The sequence below is a fragment of the Acanthisitta chloris genome, unplaced genomic scaffold (genome assembly GCF_000695815.1).
Source record: "Acanthisitta chloris isolate BGI_N310 unplaced genomic scaffold, ASM69581v1 scaffold9059, whole genome shotgun sequence".
NCBI classification, from domain to species: Eukaryota; Metazoa; Chordata; class Aves; order Passeriformes; family Acanthisittidae; genus Acanthisitta; species Acanthisitta chloris.
The window spans coordinates 53,819-59,778 of record NW_008693168.1 but is presented as its reverse complement, the minus strand read 5'-3'; positions in this window follow the sequence as shown (position 1 = coordinate 59,778).

Below are 5,960 nucleotides of genomic sequence, written 5' to 3'. Positions count from 1 at the left end.
TCCCTAGCTCATGTTCCATGACTGAAATTTTCCCTTGGCAGATTTTCCACCTGGATTTTAGCTTTACTGCTTTCTAATCTGAACTCAATAAAACACAGAGCTCTCAGCTTTTCCTGGGACAATTTTCCCGTGCAGTTTTTTCAATAGGATAATTTTCTGTTTATGTAAACAAATTTCCTATGAATGATCCGTGGAAAACCACAGTTGGATGGAAAAAGCAGAGCTGTCAATGCAAAATATCCCAACATGCAAATGAAAACACAGAATTATTGTGATAATATTTCCTTAGGAGGTGTTAACTTTGGAAGAAACAAAGAGATGTTGGCAAGTATAAGTAAGAGAAAATCAAACAGGTTTTTATGGATGAAACATCTTTGTAATTTCATGGAATACTGCTCTCTTCAGGACTGTTTCAGCTGCAGAATGACTCCTGGGCATCAGATCTCTGTTTTCAGGTTCATGAGTAGTCACTGATACAGATTAATTTTTGCTAGATAATGTTTTCTGTTTTCCCCTGGAAAATTAGCAATGCTTTATAATCTGCTGCTTATGTAAAGATACAGAGTTCTGACCTGCTAAAACCTCCACTTTCAATCCAAGTACATATGTTTTTCCAAACAAACCAGTAAAGCAGAACAGATTCAGGTGAAAAAACACGAAGCAAACCATTATTTTCACAACAACACCACTGGACAAACACTCCTTACACTTTAAAGCAGCTCCAATCACAAAGCACAGTCTATTCCTGAAGTGCCACTCAAAGACAGTTTCATACAAAATAACTGATGCTGCTAGGAAAATCTTATCAAACCTCACTCTAAACAGTAAGTTTATTTGCAGATAAACCAGACTCACCCAGTGAAGACTGCAGTGAGAGTGCCTGTCCTCGGGCAAGAGGAAGGACAAAGGAGCCTTCCCTTCTCCCTGGTGATGACACTAAGAATGACTCTCCCCAAAAGAATGTTCCCCATGTTGGAGTGCCCATCCTGCAGTCAAATATAGCCTCCTGCCATGCCATTGCCCTGACAATGGGGAGACCCGGGCAGAGCTGTTTGCTGCCATGCCAACTGCTCACAAACTCAAATTATTGCCTTTGCCAAACGATGGCAGCAAGGACAGGTGCCTCCAAAATCCACACTATTGGATTCTCCTCTGCCCTTTTAGGATAGAAGCTCACAAAGCATCTCATTATGCATATTTTAATCTCCTCCAGGAATTTCCCTTGGGTTAACCTTGTCATTGCTGCATAATAGAGCGAAATCATTTGCTTTGACATCTATTTAGTGAATGTCAACTCCAGCCAAATCCTGTCAGTGTATAATTAGACCAGGAGTGACAGCAGCTCTCATGTTTTGGTTGGCTGTGACTGGTTTATTTTCCTTTTGACTGGCAAAAGAAGTCTTGGTGCCTCAGTGGCAGGTGAGCTTGGTATCCAGCTGCCCAAGGTGGTGTCTGGGAGTTTGAGGTAGGGTCAAAGAACAGACATTGCTGGTTTTGCATTTAGTTGAGATAGTCTTGCAGTTCTATCCTTCAGGATAAACTTTTCCCAGCAGTGTGAGAAGCTCCACCTGGATCTGTTCCACCTTTCCCAGTGGTGTGAGAAGCAGGTGATATATTTGTGGTGTCAGAAAATCTTATGGAAATGAATCCAACCATCAAATTAGGCCCAGGTTGAGTCACTCTGCCTGCATCAGTAGGATCCATGTCTGAGAACCTTGTTGGCTTCACCAACCAAAGATGAAACTCAGCAGGATCAGCACTGCAAGGACTTCCAGGGGGGAAGTTTATTTAGTGTCTGTGTTTCAATCATCCCTCCCCAGGCAGTGATAGGTACTGCTGGGCAGGCAATGCCTGAGAGCTTTGCTATAAGCTGAGCTGTCAGAGGGAAGGAACACTTCTCTTTCACTGGTTTTGAACAGTTACAGGACCTCTTGAGTTCTTTCCTGCATTGTGTGCTATGAGAAGCAATGAGTAATTATTGTCTGTTCTGCTTAATACCAATACTTTCTTTCAATCCTCTGTTATATGTTTTAAGGGAGGGAGTCTAAGCGTGTGCTCCCCTCATATGGATATTTTTGGCACCTTTATCTTAGAAAAGTATCTTACAATCATGTCTCTCAGCTCTCATTAGCTCAGCCAGAGAAGAAAGCACTGGAACAGCTCCCCAGGGCAGTGGGCACAGCCCCAAGGCTGACAGAGCTCAAGGAGCATTGGGACAATGCTCTCAGGGACATGGTGGATCGTTGGGGTGTCCTGTACAGGGCTTGGAGTTGGACTGGATAATCCTTGTGGGTCTCTCCCACCTCAGTATACTCCATGATTCTATGAATTCTGCTTCATTGTGTCTCCAGAATTTGGAGCTTTTCATCTGTGCCTTGAGAAAGATATTTCTCAAAGGACTTCCCAAAAAATGACCAGCGAAACAACAAGCAAACAGGGAGGGAGAACCTGAGCCTCAGCCTGCAGCAACGCTCAACCCTGGGCAAGGATTCCTGGTGAGCTTCAGGCAGGACTGCTGGTCTGGGAGTGAGTAAGTGACAGCTCCCAGATTTAGCTGAGAAGACAAAGAGTCATGCTTTGCTCTAGGGTTACAGCTGCCACCTGCTACTCTCATATCCCTGTGACAACTGGGACCGGAACGCTCACCTGTCATCGGCCTGACATCTGCCTGGGAATAAGCACAGCCTTTGTGGCATGGCACTTCCAGCTTTTCTTCTCCAGAGCTATCAGAAGTGCTATCTGGAAAAGGCAATATAAGTGAGGAACAGTGTGTTATGAGGCACAGATGGTTTGCACAGGGAGACCTTTGAAACGGTATTGAAATCCTGCTGTTCATCTGGAAATGTTCTTACAAGACCAAGATAATGAGGTCCTGGAGTAGCTGTTTGACATGAACATTGCTGTTAGGAACAGCAGTGAAGTGGAAGGCAAGAAGGTCAGCACAAGCTGATGAGGAGTGAATGACACATTCTTTGCACAGCTCTAATAAAATTTAATGGTGTCAACATCTCCTTCTAAGCTTTTCCAGAGAGAAATAGCTTTAGAAGGGATGATCTTCCTGTTAAATTTAAGAGGTGACTCATGAGACAAGACTCAATCTCCTTCTGCTTGGAAGATCAAGGCCTAAAAGATCAATATTGACGAAGGTGTGATGTGAGCAGGAAGTTGAGAGTGTTGCAGTCAGTTACCTCCTTGAGTCACGGCTCAGCCTCTCTCTTTATTGTGATCACTGATCCTTACAGCTGCTGCTGTTAGGGCTGGGACAGACAGGGTGGGATGGGGCTGGATCATTACTACCATGTACAGCCTTTGTCAGCAGTCAGAGGCAATGCAGCTTTGAAGGTATTTAAGATGTCTGAAGGAGAGATTGACGTCCCAGCTGTGGGATCTTTGTATCTTTAGGTGCCTACATCCATTCTAAAGATCTGTTCCTAGGTTTTCCATGCCTCAGTTCCCATCTCTTCTCCACCAAGGTGCTGCATTTGTTAAGGGCTGGATGTGCTTAGCCCCTGTGGCAGGGAGTTTGCAGGGGGATTTGGAAAGGTTTTTAAAGTAGGAAATGAGGGAGCTCGGGGTGTTCAGCCTGGAGAAGAGGAGGCTCAGGGGGGACCTTATCACCCTCTGCAACTCCCTGACAGGAGGTTGGAGTCAGGTGGGGGTTGGTCTCTTCTCCCAGGACAAGAGGGCACAGACTCAAGCTCTGCCAGGGGAGGGTTAGGTTGGATATTAGGAAGAGATTTTTTACAGAGAGAGTGCTCAGGCATTGGAATGTGCTGCCCAGGGAGGTGGTGGATTCACCATCCCTGGAGGTTTTCAAGCTGAGACTGGATGTGGCACTTAGTGCCATGGTCTGGTAACCACGGGAGGGTTGGACTTGATGATCTTGGAGGTCTTTTCCAACCTGGCTGATTCTGTGATTCTATGTATTTCTTAGCAGCATCTTCAAATGCTTCCTTAAGGCTTTGTCCTTTCCCCATGGCACTGCCCACACTGACCTGTGCTCAGGGTCGTGTTTCACAACATAAGCCAAAATATTGACATTGTGGCATTTGATTATTCCCTGAGTAGCATTGCTGGGAATGTTGTTGACACAAGATATGCAGCCCACAGGCAACTCTGAGTAAGGTAAATGTCATCACAGGCTTGAAATATGTCTCTGGGGAGGCTTAGTGGGGCAGAATGTTACCCCTGGGGTCTCACACTCCTCAGGAACAGCACAGTGGGGCTACTGCAGCTCCTGTGGCTGCAGTGTGTCTGTGTGTGTTGGTTTTGGTGCTGTAGTTGGGGCAGAGAGTACATGAAAGGGATCAAATGGCATTCCACAAACCCTTTGATACTGAATGGTGTGAAGTGGAGTGAGCTCAGTGGAAATGTCCTTCTGGTGGCTGCCCAGACTTTGCATGTATTCAAACCTTTGGTCCCTGTGCCATGACACCTCTTCACCACACCTAGAATTTCCACCTTTTGGCCTCAGGTGACATGCCCATGGTGCTTTGTCAGTTGCTGTTGCTGAACCTTTGTCTGTAAAGTTTCTAAGCCTATCCCTTTAGTCCTGGGTTGAATCATCAAACCCCTTTACTTCACCAGGCTGTGGTTTATGTACAAAATCACACCAAAGCACTTGGAATTTAGCTTTTAGCTTCAGCTTCCCTGGACTGAGAAACACCCAAGTGTACTTAGAGTGAGACCAGATGAGTTTTGTTTCTGCTTAGCCTTAGTCTGTGAGTGCTCTTTGAATACTTCCCCATACCATTCAAACCTTTCTTATTCCTGTAAATGCTTTCAGTTCTCCTGTAAAACTGAGATCATCAGGCACAGTTTTTTTCACCACAGCAGTAGAACCCGACAGGCTGAACTATGCTTCCCTCTGAATGAGAAACTGTTGCCTCCTCTGTCCTCTGACTAAGCAGCATTTAGCTTGTTTCTGGTGAAGGTGCAGAGCTAAAAGGGTTTGGCACTCAGTTTCCCTTGGGTTTGGGTCATGGCAGGCCTGGAGGTTGGGTGTGCTGGATCAGGAGCACAGGAGGGCTCTGCTGTCATAGACTCCTCTCTGTCAGGCACTTGGAGCATGTTCCTCATCCAGTGCCAGTGAGGGGTGGGAGGAAGCAGCTCAAGACCTCCCTGATCTCATTCATAGATCACTGAGTGCATGAATTGAGATTGGGATAAACTTTGAGGTTTGATTGATTGAGGGTTGAACTGAGAGTTCTCACATTCCTGCCTAAGTGGAATGTGAGCCTAGGTGCTTCATCCCCAGGGATTTCAAGGGAAAATGTGACTATTGCAGAGAGAGAAAGGAGCAGCAGCTGAGCAATGTCTCAGAACTGGGCTAAGTCTGCCTGAATCTGTTGCAAAGATGAAAGAGGTTTTATCTCTGTACAAGTGTTCAAGAGCACAGTGGGGCAGGGACATGATGTTTACCAAAACTGCTGCATCAGGAACTGTTTCCCAGTTTCAATGACTGCTTTAAAGGCAAAGTCCATGTCAGGGAAGGAGCCTACTGTGTTCCAGGAATCATATCCAAGGGTAGAACACCAATATATACTTACTTACTTTACTGTACCATGGTACATTTAATTCTGCTTAGGTTTGCAGACACCTTCACCTGAATTTCTTCACAGGCTGCATACACCTTGGACCTGGATCTTTGGTGTTGGTAAAGAGCAAAGACAGTTTCTGGTGTGAATTTTCCTACATTTTCAGCAAACTGGATCTGGAATTTGAATCTTAGCTTTTAAAGAAGAATATGTACAAAATAAAAACCTGTTGTTTAAGTGCAAAGATAGAGCATGGCAATGTGCAGAGGTGAGTGTGTCAGTAAAGGTACCAATCTCCACAGTGACAACCAGTGCCATGTCAATACAGCCAGGAGAAGCTGTTTATTGCATTGCACTGTTGGCAGGGGAGGATCTGTTTCATGCAAGCAAACATCATCTGGATTTTCACATCATTAAGTCATC